We start from the raw sequence: 13,001 nt of genomic DNA, 5'->3' as shown, positions 1-13,001 counted from the left end.
CAAAAAATGGTTAGTATTTCCTGCAGGCTAGAAAGTGATTGCTTAATGAATATGGGGTTTCCTTTCATAGTCATGAAAATATTACCCAACTAGAGATAATGGTTGCACACTGTTGTGAATGTACTAAATGCCACTGAACTATACACTTTAAAGTGATTAATATTTTTGTGTGAATTCTACCTAAACTTAAAAAATAATAAACTACACACATAAACACACACACAAATATATTACTGTCTTAAGATATATGCTTTGAGTTCCTTCCTTATTCCTTTCACAAATGAATGTGTGATGCCTAGAGGTGCAGCAGTCATTCCGAGACCTTGAAAATCAACGGCAAATACTGAAGAAAGTAGAGCAGAAAGAGAACCTGTTTGCCTCAGTTGAGCTTACATGGGAGAGAGAGAAAATAAAACAAAACCTACTGTTCCACATCATGAAAGAGGTATTCTGGTACAACCGAATTTAAATTTAATCTAAACCAATAATTTATCAATAAAGGCCCCAAAATTTATGTAGAAGAAAATCAAGAGAAAAATTTTAAATTATTGGGGAAATAATTTTTAGCTTTTAGCTCATTCTTCATGTTAAAGTGAGCACAAACACTCAGAATTTGAATGTGGATTTCATGGAGGCTTGAAAAAACATACATTGGTAATGTGTTTTTCATTTTAAGTAAACAAGATATTCATTAAAGAGCTAAATTTTGGGGTCCTGGGGTAGACAGTCTGTTAAGTGTCTGCCTTCAGCTCAGGTCATGATCTCAGGGTTCTGGAATTGAGCTGCAATCCCCCACCCCTCTCAAGTGGGGCTGAGCAGGAAACCTGCTTCTCCTCTCCTACTGCCTCTCCACCAACCTCCACCCAACCCTCCCCACTCATACATGAGTGCTATCTTTCAAATTAATTAATTAATTAATTAATCTTTTAAAAAGGAGCTATTTTTGTGGATTTGTTGCATGGATTATATTTAAGACAGCCTTTTAAATGATGAAAGCAGTCTGGAATTGCAGAGATGGATAGAAGCAGATTTGTTTTGAAAGGTTAAATTAAATTTGAAGTAATGACTGAATCCATTAATTCTCTAAAAATTTCTCCCTCCATTTCACTCATATTTAAGATACATACATTTGAGTGACTTTAAAAATCTGTCAAATTTTATCTAAATGTTATAATTTGTTGTGGTTTATTTAATCTTAGAGAGTATACTCTATTTTACTACCTGACGATAATATTTCTCAATTATCCTATATTTTAGAAACACACTTGAATGTTATAATCATATAAGAAATATAGACTTTTTAATAGACTGGATAAAAATAAGAGGAGGTGTGTATATCAGATTGCCTTGGAATGTTTTAATACTTAACCTCGTTTCAGCTCATATAATAGGAGAACTAGGTTGAAATTCCAGTACTTTTATGATTATCACTACAAGCCCACAAAATGCAAAACCCCTGGTGCTACACAATCCAATTGATTTACAGCCAAATTAGAACAAAGGACTGAAAGAATTCAGCCAACCACCAAACCATGTCAGAAAAAGATAAGCACTTTCAAGCTGATTATATGCTTGTCATGTCAATTAACCCAGTATCCCATTAATAAGCTACTCATGTGGATTCAATTGCATCATGAGTAACACAACCACCATTTTTCCTGCCAAAAATATCCGTATAAGAGATTGTTTGAACTAGAATTCTCACTTTCCTGGGGGAGGTTTCCTTTTGAAACTTTCTTCTGAAAAAAAAATATGCTCAACATGATGCAGATTACTTGTATAAATTCTCAGAGCCAAGTTTCGTTTTGTTTTGTTTTCTTGTCTGTTTGTTTGTTTGTTTTTGTCTTTTCCATGTTATAGAATAGCTATCTGGCAAACTATTATTTGTGGAACACTTTTAATATAAAGGTTAGGGAAGGTGGTGCTGGAAGTGGAATACTTGTGTTACCTTTGGTCAAAAGTAAAATCTAAGAGAAAACTTTGCTGTTGTTCAGGACCTTAAGTTTTGACAACTTTGGCTAAATATCCACAAGGTCAACTACAGAAGCCTGTATTTATATATTGTCTTGACATATGCGGGTTCAGATTGCTTTACAGAATTCTGTCAACACTGAAATGCACCAGATCCTCAAACTTAAACCTCCTGAAAATCTTACAGCTGATTCAAGAGTTGTAATAGTTTCATCTCAGTCACAGAACTGGAACAATCAAGTCTTAAACTCTTCAGTCAGTGTATCTTAATATGTTTGGACCTTAGCATGTGTCTTTAAAAACAACCATCTTTCCTCCTCTGGAAAAAAAAAAAAAAAAGAAAAGGAAAATGTATCTGAGCATGATAGGTTCCACACTATACAGTGTTCACAGTAGTTTCCTTTTAGTTTTTAAAATTTCAGCTGACTGTAGTGTCCCAAGATCATCAAGTGTCACATGAATCCCCATTCCAAAGGTTTGGTGTAGTTGATCAAAATATATCGATGTACAGAGGGACTCTATGATATTATCCACTCTTAGTACAACTCTTGGAAAATTAGGAACAGGTGAAATTACTTGTATGCTTTCTGTTACTTAATAAAACTAGAATTTATAAGATGAAAGTAGATAATAGAGTTTAGAAGTTAGTAGTAGTGAATTCTCAGAAACTTTCTCTTATTGTGTGGCATGCATAAAACATCAGGACAATAATAGTCCCAGATGATTTTGCTCATGAACCTCCCTCTTCACCCCACTCCCTTTTCAAATGAAAACACTCTCAGACTGACAGGCAGATCACATCAGCAATGTATTTTGGATCTGAATGACTGACAACAGGATGAGTCAACTTGAAAAGAAAGAGTTTTATGTAGATGCCAATCTTATGGCATTGCAGTTCTACTCAGTAGATTTTATTTGAATTCTCAGTGCATTTACCCCTATACTTCACTCCAATAATTTGTGAGATTCTGTTGTCCTCTGATAATTGCCCAGACAACTACTACAGTGTGCAAAATATACCGTAAAGGACAAACCAGATGTCTTATTTTGTGTGTGCAACCATGTGGATGTGTTAGCATAGGTCTATATTTTCCTCGTTTCACCTTGTAAACATAAATACACAACGTATTTCTGTATTGCTGTTTCCTTGGGGTGTCAGTGCTCACTTACAGTATGATTACAGTGGGTTTGCAAATTAGGCTTTAAGAGAGCAAAACATTCAATCTAAAAATTATACTGAAATTAACTCTTTAGTGATGAATCTCTCATCTGTGATGAAATGATGTCAGTGAACTGATCTAGAAGAAAATGCCAACCTTATTTAGAATTCATATTGGCTAGACCCTAAGGAACAATACAATAAAGTTTCTCTCTTTTTTCTGATTCCTGTGTAATGCATGGCCCCCTGATGTTTCGTAAAATACAAAGGTGCATATGCCAGAAAAAACTAATTCTAAAATACTAAAACCAAGAGTAGTTGATCACCATTTGTAACTCCCCTATCCACTATTATTATATAAGAAATTGAAAATGCCCTTTTCACTACAACAACAGCAAGGACGTTGTAATTAAAAATTTAAAAACGCCAACAACTTTAATATATTCTTTGTTGGCATTTTGGCTTTATAATGGGGCTTCCCTATTATTTACATAATTGTGGAGGGAGAAGGGAGTACACAGAAGCAACATGAAGGCTTTCTTCTTTTCATTCTTCATGTGTTTTTTGTTTTGTATTGGTTTGGATTTTTTTTTTTTTTTTTTAGATTTTTAACTTCCATGATTTGAACTCCTAATTGTGAAGCATTGAGCTATATATTTCTCCCTCTAGCTTTTCTCTTTCATGAATACTGTAATAATTTTATCTCCTATTCAATATTCAAAGAAACCCAAAACAGAACACCCTCTACTTTAGTGCCTTCAAATGTAATCATCGAGAAAATGTGGTTAAAATGTTTTTAATCAGCTGTTAATTGGCTGATCTAAATTTTGCCAGTACTAAAGCTAAATATTAATCTTAACATAGGTATGCATGTAAGTCAGGAATCTTTCACTTGCAAGTGACATCAACCCATCTCAAATTAGCTTCAACATAAATGGGGATTAATGGACTTGCATAATTATGAGGGCCAGGGTTACACAGTGGAAATACTTAAGCCAAGGGCTTTGATGTCTGTAACATTTTTTTTTCTTTTTTTTAATTCTCCTCACATTAGTTTTTATGTGCATGCGAATTCATTTCTCTTCCATTTCTGACTAGAGTTTTCTGTTTGTTGGAATGTAGAAATAAGGGAATTATGAAAGCTCTTGACAACACAAAGGGGAAATGGGTTATCTTCTTCCACCCAAAATTAAATAGAGGGAGGGAGTTGGGGGGAACAGGGAAATAATGTAATTAACATTGGTTATGTACCAACTTTGATTCAATCACGGGAGCCACTGGAATAAAGTCCTAGCCTCAGGTCAGCTTCAGTCACATGGAGGTTCCAAAACAATTACTACATAATAAGTAGTATAATAAAATGAGTAGCATAGAAGAAAAAAGCAAAGTCTCAGTACCATACAGTAATCATGAGAAAGCACAGAAAATAAATTAGTTTGTTTAGTCTCAGAATTAGGGAAAAGCTATCTGTAGGAAGCTTCTGACTTGGTCTAAAATATAAAACGATTTTTGTAGAGTAAACAGAAAAGGGAGAACAGAGCATTCCGATAGATAGATGTTCTTAAAAGGCATGGAGGTGAGAAATCATGATACATATATATTTTAAGTATTTCTTATTACTCAATACAATTTTAGGTCTTTTTAAGGATTGATTTTAATGTGGCAATTTGTGTAGAAATCAAAATGGTTTACTGAATACAGTGGGCATCAGTGGGGCTTTACATGTGCTGTTACTTCGTTTAGTATTTGAAGGTACCTCACAAGATAAAGTCATCCAAGTTCTAGCATGTTTTTACTTGACCCAATTTTAGCACTATCACATGTAAATGTACATATATTATTTTGTATGGCACATGGTCTTTTCATTAGATAGACTACATGGAGAATTATACTAAAATATATTATTTGGACTTTTCTCAAAGAGTAAACTAGGCCTAAAATTTTATTAAATTTTATGATAGGTATGATGTTTTAAGGAAAATGGAAGAGGTATGTAGGATATGAAAGATAAAACCTGTCTTTACCGAGGAAAACACACTATAAAGGCTATTATTTACAGAAATATTCTGAAAGAATTTAGAAAGGAAACCCAAAAAGCTTAGAGGTGGTTTGCATATAAGCATAATGTGAAATGATATTTTCAATAATAAATATCATGAACAAGTCAGGTAAAGGAGGAAAGGAGACTTTCCTCATCAGTAAATAAGAAGCAGATCGAGTAATATACCTAAAGTCAGTTTCTACTAAATCTTTAAACATTCAGAAATACAAAATACCTTTAGTTCTCATATCCAGTATAAAACTGATAATTGTCTATTGGACTATCGTATTTCTCTTTAAAAATCCTGAGATGTATGGGCTCAGTGGGTTAAAGCCTCTGCCTTCGGCTCAGGTCATGATCTCAGCTTCCTGAGATCTAGCCCCACATGGGACTCTCTGCTCAGTGGGGAGCCTGCTTCCTCCTCTCTCTGCCTGCCTCTCTGCAGCCTACTTGTGATCTCCGTCTGTCAAATAAATAAATACAACCTCAAAATTTTTTTTTTTAAATCCTGAGATGTAATTATTAAACCTTTCATAAAGCCTTTAGGATAAACTATCAGTAGAGTAAGAGAAGAATTGGGAAATATTTTTGGGGGGCTCTTTGCCTGAATAGTATGCAGCATATTGCCACCAGCATTCCAAAGGAGGCTGCTACTTCTGAGAATAATATCCCTGTTACATATTTCACCCACTGAATCTTTCATTGTTGTTGTTATTTTCCATGGATGTTTATTCTTTAAAATAGATTCCCAGGAGTGACATGACTGAGTCAGAGTTGTAAAGGATTTATTTTGCAGGAGTTTCTGTTACACCCATCTTGACATCCTAGGATTTTAGTGCGGGAAAACTAAGAGAGTTGGGTTTGCTCTTTTGTTTATTTTTAAGAAAGGCAAGGGTATGGCCAGATTTATTTTGTAGGTAGGTTGGTCACAGCTCTGGAGAGCAAGGAGAAGGACCATTTATGGGACAAGTGAAAGAGACACAGAAGGAAAGCCACACAGAGGGATTTTTTGTTTGTTTGTTTGTTTGTTTTTGTTTTTGTTTTTGTTTTTGTTTTTTGTGGGTGTTCAGAAGAACTGGAGACTCCTATAGGTGCTGTTATGGAGGATCAGATCTTCAGAGGTTTTCACTCCACCGCTCATTATAGGTATTGAAACCCCGAAGTTATTCTTAAATATTTCAATTAAAGAGGTTAACTCCATAAAATGACTGGTAGCAAAAAAAGTGACTCTGTGTAACTGAATTTCATCTTTCTTTAAAGATTCATGAATAATAAAAACGATGATGTACCTGAGATAGAAATGAGGAACTTCTTAAAGATTAGGCTCAGCATATATACATTTTTCAAGGTTTCACACCCCAAAAAACAGATTTCTAAGTACATGGCCTAACTTTTCTCTAGGAAAGTAGGTAATATAATAATGTAATGTAATATACTGTACTATAATATTTAATATAATATATCATGCCATGCCATATCATATCACATATGTTCCATACATGATGCATACAATATGAGTATAATAAATATAATTAATTTAATGCAACTAATATAATATAAATATATTTGTTGGGCAAAGTAGTCATACTCAGCTTCTCTCTCCCAATTCTGGACTTGCTCTGTTTAGGTGCAGGCATCAACAGTCCTGAGACATGTCACCAGCTTTCTGTATGTCAAATCCCGTGTTAGAGGGGTGGGGGTTCTTCTACCACAGCGTGCAGTAGGGTGTACGCAGCCACATCACCTGCATCTGCTGTGGGATGAATGCATTAACCTTGGGGACTGTCAAATTGCAAGGGGCTGAATCTTGTGCACTCTATCCCTCCTTACTGTAGGCAAACACCATACGACTTAAGCCTACTGTGTGGGATTTCTCTCCTTGGCCATCTCGAATAATGCACTGTTTGATTCACTAGGTGACACTTCTCTGTCTTTTAACCTTGACCATGTAGCTCTATGTATTGGACCCAATGTAGAGTTGTTAGCATAGAGTTCTAAGCAGGGGTCCCAATGCATATTAAAAAATGAAAAGATGTTATACTTATTTTTTCAGTATTTTAGACAGAAACATACCTAAACAGATGCTGAAAAATGCTTAAAAGTAAATATGGGGGACCTGGGTGGCTCAATGGGTTAAGCCTCTGCCTTTGGCTTAGGTCATGATCTCAGGGTCCTGGGATTGAGCCCCGCATCGGGCTCTCTGCTCAGCAGGGAACTTGCTTCCCCCCTCTCTCTCTGCCTGCCTCTCTGCCTACTTGTGATCTCTCTCTGCCAAATAAATAAATAAAATTAAAAAAAATAAAAGTAAATATGATATACTAGGGTATTAGTATGGGTTTTTGAAGCATTAGTAAATTAAAATCCCAACTTCAATTAACTCCTAGCTGTGTGACTTTTGTAAAGTTGTTTATCTTTAGTTTCTTATGTGTAAATGGAGTATTATTAGTGGTGATGTTATTAGCTTGGTATGAAAATAAGCGTAGTAATACCAATGAAGAGCCTGATTTTTTTTTTTTTTTTTTACCTAGCACATATTAATCACTAAATTAGTATTAGCTGTTATGAGTATCTCCTCCTTGCTGTAAATTCTTGAAAATTTTGTGTTCCCCCAGTGCTTTGTAGTCCTGCTATGGATTCTTTTGCTTTGCTAAGAGATGAATCTGTGTCCTGAAAATGTGAGTTATTTGGTTATTAATTTTTTTTTGAAAAGAGGATTCATATCAAAATTGGAATTAGAAAGTTGAAGTAGAAGGTTAAGTGTTTCAACAAGTGAAGCATACATACATGATATTTTTGAGCATGCATGGAAAAGAAAAATCTTAAATGTTACCTTTGTTATAGTGGAATATACTAAATTTGATGGGATATAGTTTGAAGATCATATTGAAAAAAGACTAAACGTAATGAAATGAGAAGGCAAAACTCCAGGGATGAATGCATGAGACAAAATGAAGTAGGACAAACTTAAAAAGAATTAACAGAATTAGGAAAACATAACCAGAGAAGTCCCAAGATGGGACTTTGGTGAAACCCATGCCCATTTTAATAAAGTGTAAAGTTGTGTAAATTTCACAACAGGTGAAGATGCTACATAGGCCAAGGAGTCAGGATTCAAATACAGTGTGATGCTTATAGAGGAACATATATTGAGTGATATTGTGACACAGGCAATGTGAAGACTGTTCAGAAGGCGTATGGCTCTATTCACATATACCAGGCTTATTGAGACCTTCATAAATAATACAATGTGCACTCATTTCAGGTTAAAGGATATTTTAAGCCAAAATAGAGAAAATAATTATTCTTTCTATCGACTAAAGATAATACCTTGCATAAGAATCTTACAACTCTATTTTGCATGGGCAAATCCATAAGTGTTTCAACTGCCAACAAAGTACTGATTTAATTTATTCACTGGGGCTAGGCCTAGCACCCCAAAGAGATTAAAATACAAGAATAGATCATTCATTCTTTGTTTCTTCCTGGTTGTGGTCATAAGTTCATAATTTCTCTAATTTACTTTAACTTTCTAACAGCTAAAGTTAAATATTAAGTACTAATCAGAGGTGAAAAACATCAACTTTTAAACCTTAAAATAATGCCTCATATACTAAGGACCTTTCAGTTTTCCATAAAGGCATTTTTGCTTTAAATTCAAATTGTTTAACTCATTTCAACATTTTGCACTTGATCCATTTTCTAGTTGTTTAATTAGTTGTGTGTCTATCTTTTGATCCTTGAAATACCGTTATGGAAAAAAAATAAATAACTTTTATTAAAGTAGCTCTTTGTAATTCTGACAACTAACTGATGACAAAGTAGACTGAAGAAGGTATATCTTATAACTAATTATGTGAAGTTATGTCATGTAGATAGTCAAACATGGCACGATTAGTCTCTTTCCTTATTAACTTATTATAAAGTCTCATGAGGTTACTAGATTATGTTCCCATAACATCAGGCATTGTCAGTAAACTAGTTTCACTAGTTGTAGATGGGTGTGAATTTTCATTTTTAGGGAAACAGAACATTTGTGAGAATTAATATATTGACAGCAGAAGACTTCTAAGTACTCTCTAAATAAGAGAAGAAATTCAAAACATACTCATTGGTAAGTTTCATGTAAAGTGTACTAAATCTTAAAGATTTAGTGATGTAAATATTAAAGACCAAATCAATAGAAAAAACAATTGATAATCTTTAGCATTAGTAGAACCTCTTTCTTTCCTTCAGAGAAAAGGAAAAATGATTTTTTAATGCTCAGTGATACATAAAGCATATTCTTATAAAATTAGTACTGCCACTGCTAGTGTTTGAGGTGTTAAGAGAGAAAAACTCATTAAAATTATTTTCAAGTTAAAAGAATTTTATCCACTTGGACATTAGCTTAGTATTATAACATAACTTAATATCCACATCTAGACATTTTTTCTTCTCTTTCAATCTCTCTCTTTGTATGTTGAATTTATATATTCATAAATATAATATATAAAATTCAGATTGAAATCATATTTTTCAATACAATCAAATTCAGTTTTAATGTTCTTGATGTACTTTTGTCTAAGAAGTGTGAAACAAATCTTTATCTCAGCATTACTCTTCTTTTTTATGGCTGTAGAAATAGTTGATTCTCTAATCCTTCCCACAAACCCTAATATACCTGCGTGTTGATGTATCTCTATCAGTCACACAGTCAAGCCCAAGGATCAAGGCCTACATGTGTTTTTGCATAAGGACAAGTCCTCCTCTTTGCTTCATTCTACACAGTAAGTATATTGCATTAAATAAGTCACTGGAGAAGGGAGGATTGCAGTGTGAAATAATTCATCAGTAAATAATTCAACATTCAATAATTCATCAGTACATCAATACTGATATATATATTTTTTTTTTTCTTTTTTTTCCAATTCCTCAAGTCCTTGTACCTCCGAAACATTCCTTATGTTTATGCTTTAAAAACGGAATTGAAGTGGAAGGAATCTTGTTTAATAGAAATGCTTTGGATTTCACAGGAGTGAACGGCTATGCAGGCCTAGAAACAGATTGCTGTTCATTTTCCACAAGTTAAAAAGTGCCCAGACATACAAGCTAAATAGTATTATATTAGCTCTTGACTCTAACTTCACAAAATGGAGTCCCTGCATTTGGTTATCTTGCTGGTCGGCTTCATTCTCACTGTAATAAACCTTGGAGGGGTACCTGGGTGGCTCAGTGGGTTAAAGCCTCTGCCTTTGGCCCAAGTCATGATCTCAGGGTCCTGGGATCGAGCCCTGCATCGGGCTCTCTGCTCGGCAGGGAGCCTGCTTTCCTTCCTCTCTCTCTCTGCCTGCCTCTCTGCCTACTTGTGATCTTTGTCTGTCAATAAATAAATAAAATCTTAAAAAAAAAAATCTTGGATATTTTAGAGTAGATGCAAAACCTTCATTTAACAAATTTTAGTTATTTAATTTGTTAAAATATTAAAACTGTGTTTGTTCAGAGATTTGATTTCAAATCTTGGCTGCATTAGTTTAGCTTTATTCTTTTCAGTAAATTATCTTCACATCATTTCATCCTTGCATTCTATTTCCTACCATTTCTTCTCATCGTTGTTAAAATACTAAAGAAGCATCAGGGCATGTATTAGTCTGTTAGTACTGCTGGGGCAAGAGGATAAAGTTAATTTACTTTCTCAAAGTTCTGGAGACTGGAGAGGCAAGAACAAGATATTGTCAGGTTTGGCTTCTTTTGAGGTCTCTCTCACCTTGGCTTGTAGGTGGTTGCCTTCTGACTGGGTCCTTTCCTGGCCTTTCTGCCTTGGATCCATGGGAGTGCAGGAGGAGCTGCTTTCAATGAGGAGGGAACTCTCAATTTGCTAATTTGCTAAATCAACTTTCTAAGAGACACCCCACCCTCAACTCCCAAGGAACCTAGAGAAAGAAAATGCCCCCCTTGCTGACGATCCTTGTGTCCTTATGTTTAAATGGTCAGACGAAAAATGAGGATTCTGAGTTTTTAAGAGAATGTTTCTCAACAAAGATTTCCTGGTGCTCAACTGACACCAAAAACCTATTAAAGTCATAAACTTTTCCTTTGGAACACTTCTCAAAAATGTATTTACTGAAATGTATTTGGTTTTAAACTCAAAAAAGAAAAATTAATGACATTAAAACATGACTCCATGTTACAGAAAAGGTATGGCTTTATATTATTTATATTAAACAAGCAAGCACCTTAAAACAAAGCAAAACAAAAAGACTTCCTGTCCCTTCTCTTTCTCTGATGTACCCTTGAGCAGAGGGGACACTGCCCTTTCAAATGATCAAGGTGCTTTCCAGGGACTTTACCCTGTAAAAATATCCTGAGATTAGAAACATCAGCTCTGGCTTAAATAATGCGGGCAGATGGGAGATGGGGTGGGGAGAAGTTGTGGTCCAGACTTGGGCAGGAATTCTGGCTTCTTCTGGCAGACTGTCCTCAGACCCTTGTTGCATTTCACCATTTTGGAGCGATTGGGTTGAAGGAGTTGACTTCCAGTCTCGTCTTTTTTGAGAACATCATTCTTTTTGGATTAAGAACACACCTTGATGACTTCATTTAACTTTAATTATCTCTTTTTCTTTTTAAAGATTTTATTTATTTATTTATTTATTTTTGAGAAAGAGATTGGGAGAGAGCATGCACACTAGTGGGGGAGGGGCAGAAGGAGAGGGAGAGAGAATCTCAAGCAGAAGACCCCTTCCCCTGCACTGATCAGGGAATGCAACAAGGGTCTCCATCCTGGATCTCAGGATCCTAAGATCATGACCTGCCCAGAAGTCAGACACTTAAACAACTTTAATTACCTCTTAAAAACCCTGTCTCTAAGTACTTACACTAAGTGTTCAGGCTTCAACATTGGGTTTGGGGGGCACACAATTCATTCCATTACATGATAAGTATTAATCATAGCTTTGCCCAGGCCTATAAAAAGAATGCCTGTATTAGTTACTTCAGCAGAGACTCATGTTTCCTCTCTGTATGTCCTCCAATCTGTCCTTAGAATTACATTCTCAAAATTTAAATCCTATTCTCTTAGTCCTTGCATGCATATATGAATTCTGTTGACACCTGATTTTCATAGAAATATGTTATACTCTTCCTAAACTTTCAAAGTACATTTCAATAAGTGTATTATTTGATTTACCCATTTTAACTTTGCAATATAGTTGGTTTTGTTGTTGGGTATTCTTCTTGTCCTGAGTGTAGACTTTATGTAGGAGAATCTGTTTGACTTATATTTGACTCCTATTTTGATCAGATACCATTTCAGCATTCAATGAACAAATTGTTGATCAGTTTAGTGATCAGATTTGATTTGACAGATTTATTAGATCACTAAATATAAATATGGAGCTTCTGAAGAATTACACTCATGTGTAGATTCTACTGATTTATTTCCCTTATATTAGAATCATTGACAAAGTAACTGAATAATAACTGATTTCAAATAAAGACCTCTGTTCTCTAGTAATTTTGCTTCCCAGCCTTTCAAATATGACAGATTCCCCTCCCGATTTCATTGCAATTTACGTGCATATATAATTGGAGGAATTTAAGTAGTCGGCATATCCATGAACTCCTAATGAGCTTCATCTCTCAACTAATTTCTAGCAAAATCTACTTCTCCTTGAATCACAAATACTTGTTTTGTCCAACTCTCACAGTTAGTCTCTCCAGCTGGCTTGCTCATCAGTCACATGCTCTCCACAGATATGATATTGGAGCAATAGAAAGGAGTCTGATCCTGCGGATATGTTATGCTCCTCATTTTCTGTGACTATGCATGTAAACTTTGGTAGATAAATAAAC

This window comes from Mustela erminea, chromosome 2, assembly GCF_009829155.1.
Source record: "Mustela erminea isolate mMusErm1 chromosome 2, mMusErm1.Pri, whole genome shotgun sequence".
Lineage (NCBI taxonomy): Eukaryota > Metazoa > Chordata > Mammalia > Carnivora > Mustelidae > Mustela > Mustela erminea.
The sequence above is the reverse complement of the archived record's forward strand: the minus strand, read 5'-3'. Positions refer to the sequence as shown.